Below are 17,409 nucleotides of genomic sequence, written 5' to 3' on the forward strand. Positions count from 1 at the left end.
CTGCATGCAGCTGCTTCACGTATCTGCAAAGGGGTTTTCTAAACGTCTGTATGCCGACGTTTTTTCTTAGCTCCGTAGACAGCTAAAGTGTTCGCCTACAGCCATCTGCACTTCGCAGTAGAAAGTTGTCAAAAGCGTTGCACGTGTCAAATTTCTCCTTAAGTCTACTCGACTGTAGCAGTGTCTTCGTAGTAGAGAATAAATGTATTAAAACTTAATGCGTGATTCGGCATTTTTTCACGCATGACGTCATTTCTCACAAACTATGTGTAAGCACCATGATATATTTTTTTAGGTGCATTTAGCGGCATTTGTGGATCCTATCTGCGAAATTTATTGTAAATATAGTTAGTAGCACAGAAGAAAAAAAATTTAAACTTCATGATTTAGGGAAATTTCTCACGCATCTCATTGATTATGATGTCGTATCTCCTGCTTTATGATAGAGAGGTGGTTGCTACTTCCACAGTGATTGTTGCCAGGCAGTAACAAGATATGTGTACTAAGTTTGGTTCAAATTGGTCCCAGTGGTTTAGGAGGTGATGTGGAAGACACACACACACACACACACACACACACACACACACACACACACACACACACACACTCGGACACACATAAATATATAACTTTTTAGAATATGTATCGATATCGCAGTTACCAAGTCACGAAAGAACTTTATAAGATTATCAATTTTAAAAAGAAGACCTGCTTTACAGCGACGTCTGCTCAGATTGGACAGAACCATTCATGAGTCGAAATCATATGTTAGCCTTCGAAAATACAAATATATTGACTAGAACAGAATGGTAGTCAGCCAGAGGAGATTGCGAAAGCAGTGCCCCTGCCTGCTGGAGGCTGTCAGTGGCAGAGGTAGAGGCAGAGGCAGGCAGCGGCCCTATCGATCAGACAGCTCGTTACCGGCCCAGGAGCGGCTGTCACCGCTGATGAAGTATGACCGCTATCGTCTGCAGGGTCACCGTCCCCGCCGCGAAGAAAGAAAACAGTCGCTCGGCGGCTGCCTCTCTGCAGTCCCACTTACCGGGTGCAGTCACAAACTGCTGCAACTCTCCCTGCTGTACAGCATCAATCAGAAGACTGTGTCTTATTCCAAACCAACTTCGGGGTAGGTGTCATAAACCTAATACAGCCAAAAGTTTTCAAAAAAGATACCCAGTCTATTAATATCAAAACCATTTCTATATCAAGAAAACTTTTCCATCACCTCGGTTCCGAGAGTTCCAGAATCTGTACAGAAAGCTGGAATAGAGATCAACATAAACATCATTTCCGTCCTTTTTATTGATCACGAAAACCACCCATTGCATTTTGTACCACCATACAGCGAAACACCGGTACGTCTAATACCCAGCAGCAAGTCCTTATATATTATGCATGCCTGTATACGTCGTGGCATACCATCCATAAGTTCATCAAGACACTATTGGTCCTGATTGTCCCACTCCTCAACGGCGATTCGGCGTAGATCCCTCAGAGTGGTTGCTGGGTCACGTCGTCCATAAACAGCCCATTTCAATCTGTACCAGGCATGTTCGATAGGGTTCATGTCTGGAGAACATGCTGGCCACTCTAGTCGAGCGATGTCGTTATCCTGAGGGAAGTCATTCACAAGATGTGCACGATGGAGGCGCGAATTGTCGTCCATGAAGACGAATGTCTCGCCAATATGCTGCCCACATGGTTGCACAATCGTTCTGAAGATGATAACGGGTATATTTTCATCGTGTAGAGCTACCCGTACTTAATAAATATTCAAACACGCTCTGAGAATATACTTGAACGGTTTATTAATTGGTATTACAGGAGAAGAAGCACAATTACTATAGGTAACTTGTAAACAACAAAAACAGTAACCAAGGAACAGAATAGACATAAAAACAAAAGTTAAAGCTCCAAGGAGTAGGCAACAACATTATTCAGCGCTCCAAGCGGCGGATTCAAACTTGGCGGTTTACGCCATTCATTTGTTGCCGTGCAGTCACTGAATTCGCGACACAACTGTATCTATGGATGGCGAGAACGGAACTAACGTGTGCGAACACAGCAGTGGACGTGAGTAGCGATCGCTACAGAAGCCCCCTTGGTGGAAGCAGAGCCTGGTGCGTCTTCTCTGAACCTGATGGGGAAGTGGACATGTGGGCGGGTGGTGCATGTAGGTTCTGCATCGACCTGTTGTGGTGGCGGTGGTGGAAGTCGAGGTGTTGCATCCGTCAGGCGTTGAACTCTTGACCATAAGGTGGCTGATGCCTCCCTGTAAGCCGGCTTCGCTCTGCTGAGAGACACGGTGGCCTCTTTGCCATTTACTATGATGACCATCGTGTGTGTGTGTGTCTGCGCAGGACGCGATGGTGTCCAGTATACGGGGCTGCAGTGGTAGCTTGACGCAGTCTGTACGTAACATAACGTGCGAACAACTTTCGATGTTGTTATGCACAAATGTTGTTGGACAACCACACCTGGAGGCCTTTGTGGATTTGATTGGCGTACATGTTCTCTAACTTGAGGCCTGTGTCGACAGATTCTCCTGGTAGGCGCAGAGTCTCGCCATAAATCAATTCAACTGCCGAGGACTCTATATCTGGTTTGAATGTGGCTCGTAGACCCAGCAGGGCTATGGGTAGTGCAGACGTCCAAGATGTCCCATGGCACATTAGCGCAGCCTTCAGCGTTCGATGCCAACGTTCAAGCATGCCATGCTGGTCGGATGATAACTGGTCGTTTTCTGATGGGCGTAGCCACAGATCTTCGCCAACTGTGTGAACAAATCTGACTCGAACTGTCGGCCTCTGTCGGTGGTGATATCGAGCGGACAGCCGAATCACGCCAGCCAGATTGATGTGGAAGCGGTAGCTAGTGTTTCCGAGGAGATGTTGTCCGTAGGTACTGCTTCAGGCAATCGCATATATCTGTCAGTCATTGTGAATATGTACCGCTGGCTATCCGATGGAGGAAGTGGTGCTACCACATCAAGATGAACATGGACGAAGCGTGAAGAAGTGTCCGGGAACTCTCCTATTGGGGGATGAACGTGACGAGTGATTTTGCAAAGTTGCCAAGGCTGGCAAGTTCTCGTTCATTCGCGGCAGTCTCTTTCTATCCCTGGCCACACGAACCTTTGAGACACTAGCCTGAAAGTCGACCGGACTCCTGGGTGGCAAAGATTATGCAAGGAATCGAACACTGGCCTGCGAAATGCAACAAGAACAAAAGGGCGTGATCGTCCATGTGACACTTCACAGTACAATTTCATGTTCTCGCGAGGAATGTCGACTTGCTGTAACTTGAGTGCTGCAGTGTCGTCAAGCAATATGGTGTGTAGCTCGGAATCTTCTTGTTGCGCGCTGGCAAGCGCTATCATGTCCACAGGCTGTGAGACACTGGCCACTCTTGAGAGGCGTTAGTGATGGCTTATATATGGCGCATGTCCGTACTGAACAGGCTAATAAATTCCAATTGGCTGTACTGTCGTGGAGAACAAGTGTTGCTGTTTTTCTTGAAGGCATATGTTAAAGGTTTGTGGCCGGTGTATATCACAAACCCTCGTGCCTCAACCTGTGGTCTAAAGCACTTTATTGCTTGATATATGGCAAAAAGTTCCCAATCATATGAGCTCCATCTTTGTTGTGCAGGTGACAGCTTGTGCGAGAAATAAGCCAGCGGCTGCCAGGCATCGTCCACCCATTGTTGGAGGGCTGCACCAATGGCTAATTGACTGGCATCCACCACTAATGCTAGTGGAGCTTCGAGCTTGGGGTGCGCCAACAGTGCTGCTTGTGCTAGGCGCGGTTTGTTTATTTAGAAAGCCGCATTCATTTCCGCGGTACACTGCACAGAACAGCCAGTGCTGCGATCAACGGCGCCTGTTGTTCGGCAGTGCGCGGTGAATGACGGCGGCAAAAATTGAGCATTCCTAAGTATCTGCGTAGCTCTTTTATTGCAGATGGCTTGGGTAATTGCAATATGGCTTCAATCTTCTCAGTGAGTGGTAATGAGCCTGATGAAGATATTCGATGACCCAGGAAATCGACTTGATGATGGCCAAACACATTTAGCTGTGTTTAACACCACGCCGTACTTCTAGAAAAGCTCAAACACTTCTCTCATGTTCTGGCGATGTTGCTCCTTGGACGATGAATACACTAACACATCGTCGAGATAGGCAAAACAAAAGTTCAACCCACGCAAGAAAGAATCGATGAACCTCTGCCAGGTTTGAGCAGAATTACGCAGGCCTAAAGTCATAAACTTGCTTTCATACAACCCAAATGCCCAAATGGCGTAATAATAGCGGTCTTTGTGATGTCCTCTGTTGCCACGGAAATCTCGGTGTACACTTTTGCGCAGTCTATAACACTGAATACAGTGGCTGCATGTAGTGCGTGGCTATAGTCTTTTAGTGGTGGCACTGGGTAGCGCGAGATGACTGGGTGTTGTGTGATGTCCTTAGGTTAGTTAGGTTTAAGTAGTTCTAAGTTCTAGGGGACCGATGACCATAGATGTTAAGTTCCATAGTGCTCAGAGCCATTTGAACTGGTTAGCGATCAGGCACGGTCCGAGAGTTGAGCGCTCTGTAATCGCCACACGGGCCCCATGCTCCTCCCTTTCTTGGGTACTAAATGCAGTGCAGATGACCATGGACTACTTGAGGGTCGGATGATACCTTCCCGTAACATCGTGTCGAATTCTGTTTCAGCAATGGCGAGGCGTCCTGGAGCCAATCGTCTCGGTCGGCAAGACGCAGACGGCCCCGTCCGTAGTTTTTATGTGGTGGACCGCATCGTGCAAAACTTGATGTGGCGCACCTGGAGCCCTCGTTAAGGTCGGGAACTCATGCAGCAGCGAGCGATACTCCTCGACTTCAACCTCTATAACCTTGATGTTGTATGTTCTGGCATCACGATAGTACCCAGTGGTTGTAAGTCCGGTAACATTGTCTATTAGGCGGGAATTCGCTACATCCGGTAGGAGCTGATAGTAAGCTAATAAATCGGCACCGATTATTGCTTCGGCCAAGTCCGCTACAGTAAAGTCCCATGTGAATTGACTGCTGAGCCCCAAATTCAGTTCTTCACACCGCATGCCATACGTCGCAATTGCTGAATTATTTGCGGCGGACAAGTTAATGCAGTGGGTGGCCTGCAACAGTGCAGTGACGCTCTGGGCAGGATAGTACGGTCTGACCCTGTGTCTGTTAAATACTTCCGGCCTGATACCCTGTCAGTAATGAATAGGCGCCGGGATGTAGTTGAGCATTCGGTGGCGCCTATGTCCGACCATAGGTCGGCCTGCTCACCAAATCTTCTATGGTACCAACAATTGGTCGGACCAGCATCTAATACAGATTGAGTCGAGGAAAGGCTCCTAGATCGTTTGCGGCTACGTCCTCTGTAGGGACAAGGACCTCCTTGTGACAACAGTCTGCCAGTCTGTGCGATCAGTGCATGAACGTTGGCGGACAGAGCATCGTAATCTACGCGTGAAACGGGAAGGGCCACGGACGCGGCACTTCCAGACATTGTCACAACACTAACCTGTTGGTCCAGAGCGATAACATCTTGGATTGGATAGCTCTACACGACGAAAATATACCCGTCAGTGGTGATTCGGTCGTGATCGGCGCTGATAAAACCGTTCCGCGACAAAATTGCTTACAGCATGGAATCGCCTGAAGTATCGAGACTGGCTGTTCGCCTCCCGCCGTTTTGGCCACATAATCCAGTTCTATGGTTCGCTCAGGTTGAGGCCAGCTTTTGCTATGCCGGAATTACAGCCGATGGGACTAATTTTGCATTAGTGGTGAGTCAGCTCGAGCTACGCTACGCTTCCGAAGTTCAAGATATAATCACGTCGGGCTCACCACTGACGGCTATATTGTCATCATGTAGAGCTACCCGTACTTAATAAATATTCAAACACGCACTGAGAATATACTCGAACGGTTTATTACTTGGTATTACAGAAAAAGAAGCACAGTTGCTATAGATAACTTGTAAACAACAAAAACCGTACCAAAGGAACAGAATACACATAAAAAGGAGCAAGGAAACAATGTTATTCAGCTCTCCAGGCGGCGGATTCAAACTTGGCGGTTTACGCCATTCATTTGTTACCGTGCAGTCACTGAATTCGCAAAACAACCGTCACTATGTATGGCGCGAACGGAACTAACGTGTGCGGACACAGCAGTCGACGTGAGTAGCGGTCGCAATAATGGCATTGACGTATCGTACAGCCATTACGGCGCCTTCCATGACCACCAGCGGCGAACGTCAGCTCCACATAATGCCACCCCAAAACAGCAGGGAAACTCCACCTTGCTGCACTCGCTGGTCAGTGTGTCTAAGGCGTTCAGCCTGACCGGGTTGCCTCCAAACAAGTCTCCAATGATTGTCTGGTTGAAGGCATATGCGACACTCATCGGTGAAGAGAACGTAATGCCAATCGTGAGCAGTCCATTCGACATGTTGTTGGGCCCATCTGTACCGCGCTGCATGGTGTCGTGGTTGCAAAGATGGACCTCGCCATGGACATCGGTAGTGAAGCTGCGCATCATGCAGCCTATTGCGTACAGTTTGAGTCGTAACACGACGTCCTGTGGTGCACGAAAAGCATTGTTCAGCATAGTGGCGTTGCTGTCAGGGTTCCTCCAAGCCATAATCCGTAGGTAGCGGTCATCCATTTGCCGTTGTAGCCCTTGGGCGGCCTGAGCGAGGCATGTCATCGACAGTTCCTGTCTCTCTGTGTCTCCTCCATGTCCGAACAACATCGCTTTGGGTCACTCCGAGACGCCTGGACACTTCCCTTTTTGAGAGCCCTTCCTGACACAAAGTAACAATGCGGACGCGATCGAACCGCGGTATTGACCGTCTACGCATTGTTAAACTACAGACAACACGCGCCGCGTGCCTCCTCCCTGGTGGAATGACTGGAACTGATCAGCTGTCGGACCCCTTCGTCCAATAGGCGCTGCTCATGCATGGTTGTTTGCATCTTTGGGCGGGTATAGTGACAGCTCTGAACAGTCAAAGGGACTGTGTCTGTGATACAATATCCACAGTCAACGTCAATCTTCAGGAGTTCTAGGAACCGGTTTGATGCAAAACTTTCTTTGATGTGCATATACACTCCTGGAAATGGAAAAAAGAACACATTGACACCGATGTGTCAGACCCACCATACTTGCTCCGGACACTGCCAGAGGGCTGTACAAGCAATGATCACACGCACGGCACAGCGGACACACCAGGAACCGCAGTGTTGGCCGTCGAATGGCGCTAGCTGCGCAGCATTTGTGCACCGCCGCCGTCAGTGTCAGCCAGTTTGCCGTGGCATACGGAGCTCCATCGCAGTCTTTAACACTGGTAGCATGCCGCGACAGCGTGGACGTGAACCGTATGCGCAGTTGACGGACTTTGAGCGAGGGCGTATAGTGGGCATGCGGGAGGCCGGGTGGACGTACCGCCGAATTGCTCAACACGTGGGGCGTGAGGTCTCCACAGTACATCGAAGTTGTCGCCAGTGGTCGGCGGAAGGTGCACGTGCCCGTCGACCTGGGACCGGACCGCAGCGACGCACGGATGCACGCCAAGACCGTAGGATCCTTCGCAGTGCCGTAGGGGACCGCACCGCCACTTCCCAGCAAATTAGGGACACTGTTGCTCCTGGGGTATCGGCGAGGACCATTCGCAACCGTCTCCATGAAGCTGGGCTACGGTCCCGCACACCGTTAGGCCGTCTTCCGCTCACGCCCCAACATCGTGCAGCCCGCCTCCAGTGGTGTCGCGACAGGCGTGAATGGAGGGACGAATGGAGACGTGTCGTCTTCAGCGATGAGAGTCGCTTCTGCCTTGGTGCCAATGATGGTCGTATGCGTGTTTGGCGCCGTGCAGGTGAGCGCCACAATCAGGACTGCATACGACCGAGGCACACAGGGCCAACACCCGGCATCATGGTGTGGGGAGCGATCTCCTACACTGGCCGTACACCACTGGTGATCGTCGAGGGGACACTGAATAGTGCACGGTACATCCAAACCGTCATCGAACCCATCGTTCTACCATTCCTAGACCGGCAAGGGAACTTGCTGTTCCAACAGGACAATGCACGTCCGCATGTATCCCGTGCCACCCAACGTGCTCTAGAAGGTGTAAGTCAACTACCCTGGCCAGCAAGATCTCCGGATCTGTCCCCCATTGAGCATGTTTGGGACTGGATGAAGCGTCGTCTCATGCGGTCTGCACGTCCAGCACGAACGCTGGTCCAACTGAGGCGCCAGGTGGAAATGGCATGGCAAGCCGTTCCACAGGACTACATCCAGCATCTCTACGATCGTCTCCATGGGAGAATAGCAGCCTGCATTGCTGCGAAAGGTGGATATACGCTGTACTAATGCCGACATTGTGCATGCTCTGTTGCCTGTGTCTATGTGCCTGTGGTTCTGTCAGTGTGATCATGTGTTGTATCTGACCCCAGGAATGTGTCAATAAAGTTTCCCCTTCCTGGGACAATGAATTCACGGTGTTCTTATTTCAATTTCCACGAGTGTGTATGGCTCTTCACGAATTCCTCTCCTGTGCCAACCTCTCTATCTCAGAGTAGCGTTTGCCACCTAGGTTCTCAGTTATTTGCTGGATGTATTCCAATCTCTGCCTTGTTCTACAGTTTTCGCCCTCTGCAGTTCCTCCCTGTACCATGGAAGTCATTTCCTAATATCTTAAGAGACGTCCTATCATCGTGTCCTTTCTCCTTGTCAGGCTTTTCCACATATTCCTTTCCTTTCCAATCTGCGCAGAACCTTCTCATTTCTTACTTTATCATCCCATCTAATTTTCAATATTCATCTATAGCACATCTAAAACTCTTCTATTCGCTTCTGTTCCAGTTTTCCCTCAGTCCATGTTTCACTACCATACTGCTCTACTCCAAACGTACATTCTCAGAAATTTCTTCCTCAGATAAGGGCCTACATTTAATACTAGGAGACTCCTCTTAGCCAGGAATGCCTTTTTGCCTATGCTAATATGCTCTTGATGTTCTCCTTGCTCCATCTGTCATGGTTTATTTTGCTGCCTATGTGGAAGAATTCATTAGCTTCATATACTTCCTGACCATCAATGTTCAGGGTAGTTTCCGCTGTTCTCATTTCTGCCACTTCTTATTACTTTCGAATTTCTTCGATTTACTTGCAATCCATATTCTGTACTCATTAGACTGTTCGTTCCATCCAACAGACCATGTAATTCTTCTTCACTCTCACTCACGATAGCAAAGTCATCAGCGAATCGTATCACTGATACCCTTGCACCTTGAATTTTACTTACACTCGTGAACCTTTCTTTATTTCTATCATTGCTTCTATCATTGCTTCATGTACAGATCGAACAGTAGGGGCCAAAGACTACACCCCTGTTTTCATTCTTGATCGTCCCTTCTTATTATTCCCTCTTGGTTCTTTACATATTGTATGTAACCCGTCTCTCCCTATAGCTTACAGCTATTTTTCTCAGAATTTTTAACATATTGCGCCATTTTACAGTTTCGAACGCTTTTTCTAAGTCGACAAATCCTATGATTGTGTCTTGGCGTTTCTTTAGTCTTACTACCATTATCAACCGCAACGTCAGAAATGTCTCTCCTTCTGCCTTTACCTTTTATAAAGCCAAACTGATCGTCATCTAACACATCCTCAGCTTTTTTTCCGTTCTTCTGTATATTGTTCTTGTCAGCAACTTGCATGCATGAGCCGGTAAGCTGACTGTGCGATAATTCTCGCACTTGTCAGCTCTTGCAGTCTTCAGAATTGTGTGGATGATATTTTTCTAAAAGCCAGATGGTGTGTCGCGAGACTCATACATTCTACACACCAAAGTGAATAGTCGTTTTGTTGCCACTTCGACGAATGATTTTAGAAATTCTGATGTCTGTCCCATCTGCCTTACTTGTTCTTATGCCCTCCAAAGCTCGCTTAAATTCCGATTCTAATACCAGATCCCCTTTCTCTTCTGTATCGTTTCCTGTTTCTTCTTATGTCACATGAGCCAAATCTTCCCCCTCATAGAGGCCTTCAATGTACTCTTTCCATCTATTCGCTCTCTCCTGTGCATTTAACAGTGGAATTCTCGTTACACTCTTAACATTACTACCATTTCTTTTAATTTCACCGAATGTTGACTTTCCTATAGGCTGTCAGTGTTTCCGATAGTCATTTCTCTTTCTATTTCTTCTTATTTTTCATGCAGCCATTTTATCTTAGCTTCCCTGCACTTCCTGTTTCTTTCATTCCTCAGCGATTTGTATTTTTGTATTCCTGAACTGCCCTGAACATTTTTCTACTTCCTTCTTTCATCGATTAACCGAAGTATCTCTTCAGTTACTGTGGTTTTTTCGCAGTTACCTTCTTTGTATCTATGTTTTACTCTCCAAATTCTGCGATTGTCCTTTTTTGAGACGTCCCTTCCTCTTCAATTGTACTTCCTACTGAGCTACTCCTTATTGATGTAACTATAGCCTTAGAGAACTTCAAGCGTATCTCGTCATGTATTAATTTTTCCGTATCCCACTTATCTGAGTGTTGATTCTTGCTGATTAGTTTCTTAAACTTCAGCCTACACTTCATCACTACTAGATTGTGATCTGATCTATATCTGCTACTGGGTATGCCTTACAATCTAGTATCTGATTTCGGAATTTCTGTCTGTCCACGATGTAATCTAAGTGAAACATTAACGTATCGCTCGGCCTTTTCCAAGTATACCTCGCCCTCTTCTGATTCTTGAAGATTCGTTACTACTAGTTGAAATTTATTACAGAACTCAATTAGTCTTTCTCTTCTCTCATTTCTTGTTCCAAGCCTATATTCTTCTGTAACTATTTCTTCTACTCCTTCCCCTAAAAGTGCATTCTCATTCACACTGACTATTACATTTTCATCTCCCTTTACAACTGATTTTCCTTTCAATATCCTCATATATTTTCTCTGTCTTCAGCTTGCAACGTCGGCATGTTGTACCTGAACTGTCGCTGTCGGTGTTGGTTTGCAGTCGATTCTGACGAGAACTACTCTAACACACTGCCTGCCCTACCTCCTATTCATAACGAATCCTACTCCCAAAATACCATTTTCTGCTGCTATTGACTTTATCCTATAGTGATCTGACCATAAATCTTTATCTTCATTACATTTAGCTTCACTAACCGCTGCTATACCTCGATGGACCCTTTGCATTTCCCTTTTCAGATTTCTTAGCTTCCCTACTTCATTCAAGCTTCTGACATTCCGACAACCGACTCGTAGAATGTTATCCTTTGGCAGTTCCCCTCCAGAGATCCGAATTGGGGACTATTCCGGAATCTTTTGAGAATGTAGATATACATATATATACGAGAGAGTACGGCTCTGGGCACTCTTAGTGCGAATGCTCCACATCAGAGCCCCGGGAACACTGCGGAACGTATCGAATGTTACGAGCAGTGGTGTAATGGAATGCGGTGCTACTTCCACGTCACATTTCGTGAATCTGGGTTAGGCAGGATGCGTGTCCTGGTGGCAGTGGCGGTTAAGGCAACGGTTCTAGAGAAGCGGAGCATCCGAGTGTGTCCCGCTCCGACACAAATTTTCAGCCTTAGCCATTGATTTATTTTGATACCCATAGGTGGCTGAAGTCCTGATTTATAGAAATATACACTACTGGCCATTAAAATTGCTACACCACAAAGATGACGTGCTACATGCGAAATTTAACCGACAGGAAGTAGATGCTGTGATATGCAAATGATTAGCTATTCAGAGCATTCACACAAGGTTGGCGCCGGTGGCGACACCTACAACGTGCTGAGGAAAGTTTCCAATCGATTTCTCATACACAAACAGCAGTTGACTGGCGTTGCCTGGTGAAACGTTGTTGTGATGCCTCGTGTATGGAGGAGAAATGCGTACCATCACGTTTCCGACTTTGATCGTATCGCGACATTGCTGCTCGCGTTGGTCGAGATCCAATGACTGTTAGCAGAACATGGAATCGGTGGATTCAGGAGGGTAATACGGAACGCCGTGCTGGATCCCAACGACCTCGTATCACTAGCATTCGAGATGACAGGCATCTTATCCGCATGACTGTAACGGATCGTGCAGCCACGTCTCGATCCCTGAGTCAACAGATGGGGACGTTTGCAAGACAATAACCATCTGCACGAACAGTTCGACGACGTTTGCAGCAGCATGGACTATCAGCTCTGAGACCATGGCTGCGGTTACCCTTGACGCGGCATCACAGACAGGAGCGCCTGCGATGGTGTACTCAACGACGAACCTGGGTGCACGAATGGCAAAACGTTATTTTTTCGGACGAATCCAGGTTCTGTTGTACAATATCATGATGGTCGCATCCGTGTTTGGCGACATCGGAGTGAAAGCACATTGGAAGCGTGTATTCGTCATCGCCATACTGGCGAATCACCCGGCGTGATGGTATGGGGTGCCATTGGTTACACGTCTCGGTCACCTCTTGTTCGCATTAACGGCACTTTCAACAGTGGACGTTACATTTCAGATGTGTTACGACCCGTGGCTCTACCCTTCATTCGATCCAGGCGAAACCCTACATTTCAGCAGGATAATGCACGACCGCATGTTGCAGGTCCTGTACGAGCCTTTCTGGATACAGAAAATGTTCGACTGTTGCTCTGGCCAGCACATTGTCCAGATCTCTCACCAATTGAAAACGTCTGGTCAAAGGTGGCCGAGCATCTGGCTCGTCACAATGCGTCAGTCACTACTCGTGATGAACTGTGGTATCGTGTTGAAGCCGCTTGGGCAGCTGTTCCTGTACACGCCATCCAAGCTTTGTTTGACTCAATGCCCAGGCTTATCAAGGCCGTTATTACGGCCAGAGGTGGTTGTTCTGGGTACAGAATTCTCAGGATCTATGCACCCAAACTGCGTGAAAATGTAATCACATTTCAGTTCTAGTATAATATATTTGTCCAATGAATACCCGTTCTTCATCTGCATTTCTTCTTGGTGTAGCAATTTTAATGGCCAGTAGTGTAGTATGTACCGTTGGTAATGCTGACGTGTACGATTAGTTACTCATAATTTGTTTTTCCGTTGGAAACTTCACTTTGAAGGTAAATAATAAGTTTTACAGACAGCCCTCTCAGACTGAAAATAAATGTGCGCAAAGGGTTGGAACATTTCCCACATTTACGCAAATATTGATTATGTAACTAACAAATTTGTCTTACATATAGAGAAAAATCATGTTCTATCTGCGACAATACTTATTAACGTCAAATTACGTCGACATAATTATTAAGTAATGAATATAAACCTCAAATATGATACGATGCTCCATTCCAAAATTTGATGCAATTTGCTTCCGGAAAGTGATCCACTGTCGTCTGCAACACAGCCACCAGCCGTACAGCGGTGTAGTGCGAGTTGCCCCCCTTCCTATATCCCAACAGTGCAGCCGTAGGAGACTACACTCCCAGCACAAATCTCAATAACAAAAGAAAAAGCCTCTAGACAAAACACAAGCAGACCAAAACAGGAGAAACAGAAAGCTGTACCCGTTTACAAAGCTGTGGCAAGTACAAAAAACAGGAAGGAAACTGATGAGACTGATTTTGATTCCACACCTGTTTTGAAAAGTGGCGAAAGTCTGGATGATGCCGACACCTTCGGAGAGTCCACGCCAGATCCAATTGAGCGCATATAGCTAGAGGAGATTATATCTAGACTAAATTTATAGGAGGAAAGAGGCATTCATTCATCTAAGGATATGTCTGCACCACACAAAAAGTATTGGAAAATGACCTAGAAGTTGTAGTTCTACAGTCTGTGTCTAAGAAAAGAATAGCTTTTTAATTCATTGAAAAAGATATTTGTGTTACTAATAAGGGTGATCCTCCTCCCATGAACCATGGACCTTGCCGTTGGTGGGGAGGCTTGCGTGCCTCAACGATACAGGTAGCCGTACCGTAGGTGCAACCACAATGGAGGGGTATCTGTTGAGAGGACCGACAAACGTGTGGTTGTTGAAGAGGGGAAGCAGCCTTTTTAGTAGTTGCAGGGGCAACAATTTGGATGGTTGACTGATCTGGCCTTATAACACTAATCGAAACGGCCTTGCTGTTCTGGTACTGCGAACGGCTGAAAGCAAGGGGAAACTACGGCCGTAATTTTTCCCGAGGGCATGCAGCTTTACTGTATGATTAAATGATGTTGGCGTCCTCTTGGGTATTATATTCAGGAGGTAAAATAGTCCCCCATTCGGATCTCCGGGCGCGGACTACTCAAGAGTACGTCGTTATCAGGAGAAAGAAAACTGGCGTTCTACGCATCGGAGCGTGGAATGTCAGATCCATTAATCGGGCAGGAAGGGTAGAAAATTTTAAAAGGGAAATGGATAGGTTAAAGTTAGATATAGTAGGAATTAGTGAAGTTCGGTGGCAGGAGGAACAAGACTTTTGGTTAGGAGAATACAGGGTTATATATACAAAATCAAATAGGGGTAATGCAGGAGTAGGTTTAATAATGAATAAAAAAATAGGAGTGCGGGTAAGCTACTACAAACAGCACAGTGAAAGCATTATTGTGGCCAAGATAGACACGAAGCCCAAGCCTACTACAGTAGTACAAGTTTATATGACAACTAGCTCTGCAGGTGACGAAGAAATTGATGAAATGTATGATGAGATAAACGAAATTATTCAGGTAGTGAAGGGAGACGAAAATTTAATAGTCATGGGTGACTGGAATTCAATAGTAGGCAAAGGGAGAGAAGGAAAAATAGTAGGTGGATATGGATTGGGCCTAAGAAATCATAGCTAACACTTGGTTCAAGAATCATGAAAGAAGGTTGTATACATGGAAGAATCCTGGAGATACTAGAAGGTTTCAGATAGATTATATAATGGTAAGACAGAGATTTAGGAACCATGTTTTAAATTGTAAGACATTTCCAGGGGCAGATGTGGACTCTGACCACAATTTATTGGTTATCAACTGTAGATTAAAACTGAAGAAACTGCAAAAAAGTGGGAATTTAAGGAGATGGGACTTGGGTAAACTGACAGAACCTGAGGTCGTAGAGAGTTTCAGGGAGAGCATAAGGGAACGATTGACAGGAATGGAGGAAAGAAATACAGTAGAAGAAGAATGGGTAGCTTTGAGGGATGAAATAGTTAATGCAGCAGAGGACCAAGTAGGTAAAAAGACGAGAGCTAGCAGAAATCCTTGGGTAACAGAAGAAATATTGAATTTAATTGATGAAAGGAGAAAGTATAAAAATGCAATAAATGAAGCAGGCAAAAAGGAATACAAAGGTCTCAAAAATAAGATCGACAGGAAGTGCACAATGGCTAATAAGGGATGGCTAGAGGACAAATGTAAGGGTGTAGAGGCTTATCTCACTAGGGGTAAGATAGATACTGCCTACAGAAAATTAAAGAGACCTTTGGAGAAAAGAGAACCACTTGTATGAATTTCAAGAGCTCAGATGGAAACTCAGTTCTAAGCAAAAAACGGAAAGCAGAAAGGTGGAAGGAGTACATAGAAAATCTATACAAGGGCGATGTACTTGAGGACAATATTATGGAAATGGAAGAGGATGTAGATGAAGATGAAATGGGAGATATGATACTGCGTGAAGAGTTTGACAGAGCACTGAAAGACCTGAGTCGAAACAAGGCCCCGGGAGTAGACAACATTCCATTAGAACTACTGACAGCCTTGGGAGAGCCAGTCCTTCAAAACTGTACCATCTGGTGAGCAAGATGTATGAGACAGGCGAAATTACCTCAGACTTCAAGAAGAATATAATAATCCCAATCCCAAAGAAAGCAGGTGTTGACAGATGTTAAAATTACCGAACTATCAGTTTAATAAGTCACAGCTTCAAAATACTAACACGAATTCTTTACAGACGAATGGAAAAACTGGTAGAAGCCGACCTCGGGGAAGATCAGTTTGGATTCCGTAGAAATGTTGGAACAAGTGAGGCAATACTGACCCTACGACGTATCTTAGAAAATAGATTAAGGAAAGGCAAACCTACGTTTCTAGCATTTGTAGACTTAGAGAAAGCTTTTGACAATGTTGACTGGAATACTCTTTTCCAAATTCTGAAGGTGGCAGGGGTAAAATAGAGGGAGCGAAAGGCTATTTACAATTTGCACAGAAACCAGATGGCAGTTATAAGAGTCGAGGGACATGAAAGAGAAGCAATGGTGTGGAAGGGAGTGAGACAGGCTTGTAGCCTCTCCCCGATGCTATTCAATCTGTATATTGAGCAAGCAGTAAAGGAAACAAAAGAAAAGTTCGGAGTAGGTATTAAAATCCATGGAGAAGAAATAAAAACTTTGAGGTTGGCCGATGACATTGTAATTCTGTCAGAGACAGCAAAGGACTTGGAAGAGCAGTTGGACGGAATCGACAGTGTCTTGAGAGGAGGGTATGAGATGAACATCAACAAAAGCAAAACGAGGATAATGGAATGTAGTCGAATTAAGTCGGGTGATGCTGAGGGAATTATATTAAGAAATGAGGCACTTAAAGTAGTAAAGGAGTTTAACTGATGATGGTCGAAGTAGAGACGATATAAAAAGTAGACTGGCAATGGAAAGGAAAGCGTTTCTGAAGAAGAGAAATTTGTTAACATCAAGTACAGATTTAAATGTCAGAAAGTCGTTTCTGAAAGTATTTGTATGGAGTGTAGGCATGTATGGAAGTGAAACATGGATGACAAATAGTTTGGACAAGAAGAGAATAGAAGCTTTCGAAATTTGGTGCTACAGAAGAATGCTGCAGATTAGATAGGTAGATCACATAACTAATGAGCAGGTATTGTGTAGAATTGGGGAGAAGAGGAGTTTGTGGAACAACTTGACAAGAAGAAGGGATCGGTTGGTAGGACATGTTCTGAGGCATCAAGGGATCACTAATTTAGTATTGGAGGGCAGCGTGGAGGGTAAAAATCGTAGAGGGAGACCCAGAGGTGGATACACTAAGCAGATTCAGAAGGATGTAGGTTGCAATAGGTACTGGGAGATGAAGAAGCTTGCACAGGATAGAGTATCATGGAGAGCTGCATCAAACCAGTCTCAGGACTGAAGACCACAACAACAACAACAACCACAAGAACAACAATAAGGGTGATGCGGTTGGGATATTGAAAATAGCTCATGTTGCTACTAGGTTCGGAAGTATCAAAGGCAGTATTTGTGTTGTGTTCAGCCGCGCGGGATAAGCCGAGCGATCTAAGGCGCTTCAGTCATGGACCGTGCGGCTGATCCCGGCGGAGGTTCGAGTCCTCCCTCGGGCATGTGTGTGTGTGTGTTTGTCCTTAGGATAATTTAGGTTAATTAGTGTGTAAGCTTGGGGACTGA

This window comes from Schistocerca nitens, chromosome 1 (genome assembly GCF_023898315.1).
Source record: "Schistocerca nitens isolate TAMUIC-IGC-003100 chromosome 1, iqSchNite1.1, whole genome shotgun sequence".
NCBI classification, from domain to species: Eukaryota; Metazoa; Arthropoda; class Insecta; order Orthoptera; family Acrididae; genus Schistocerca; species Schistocerca nitens.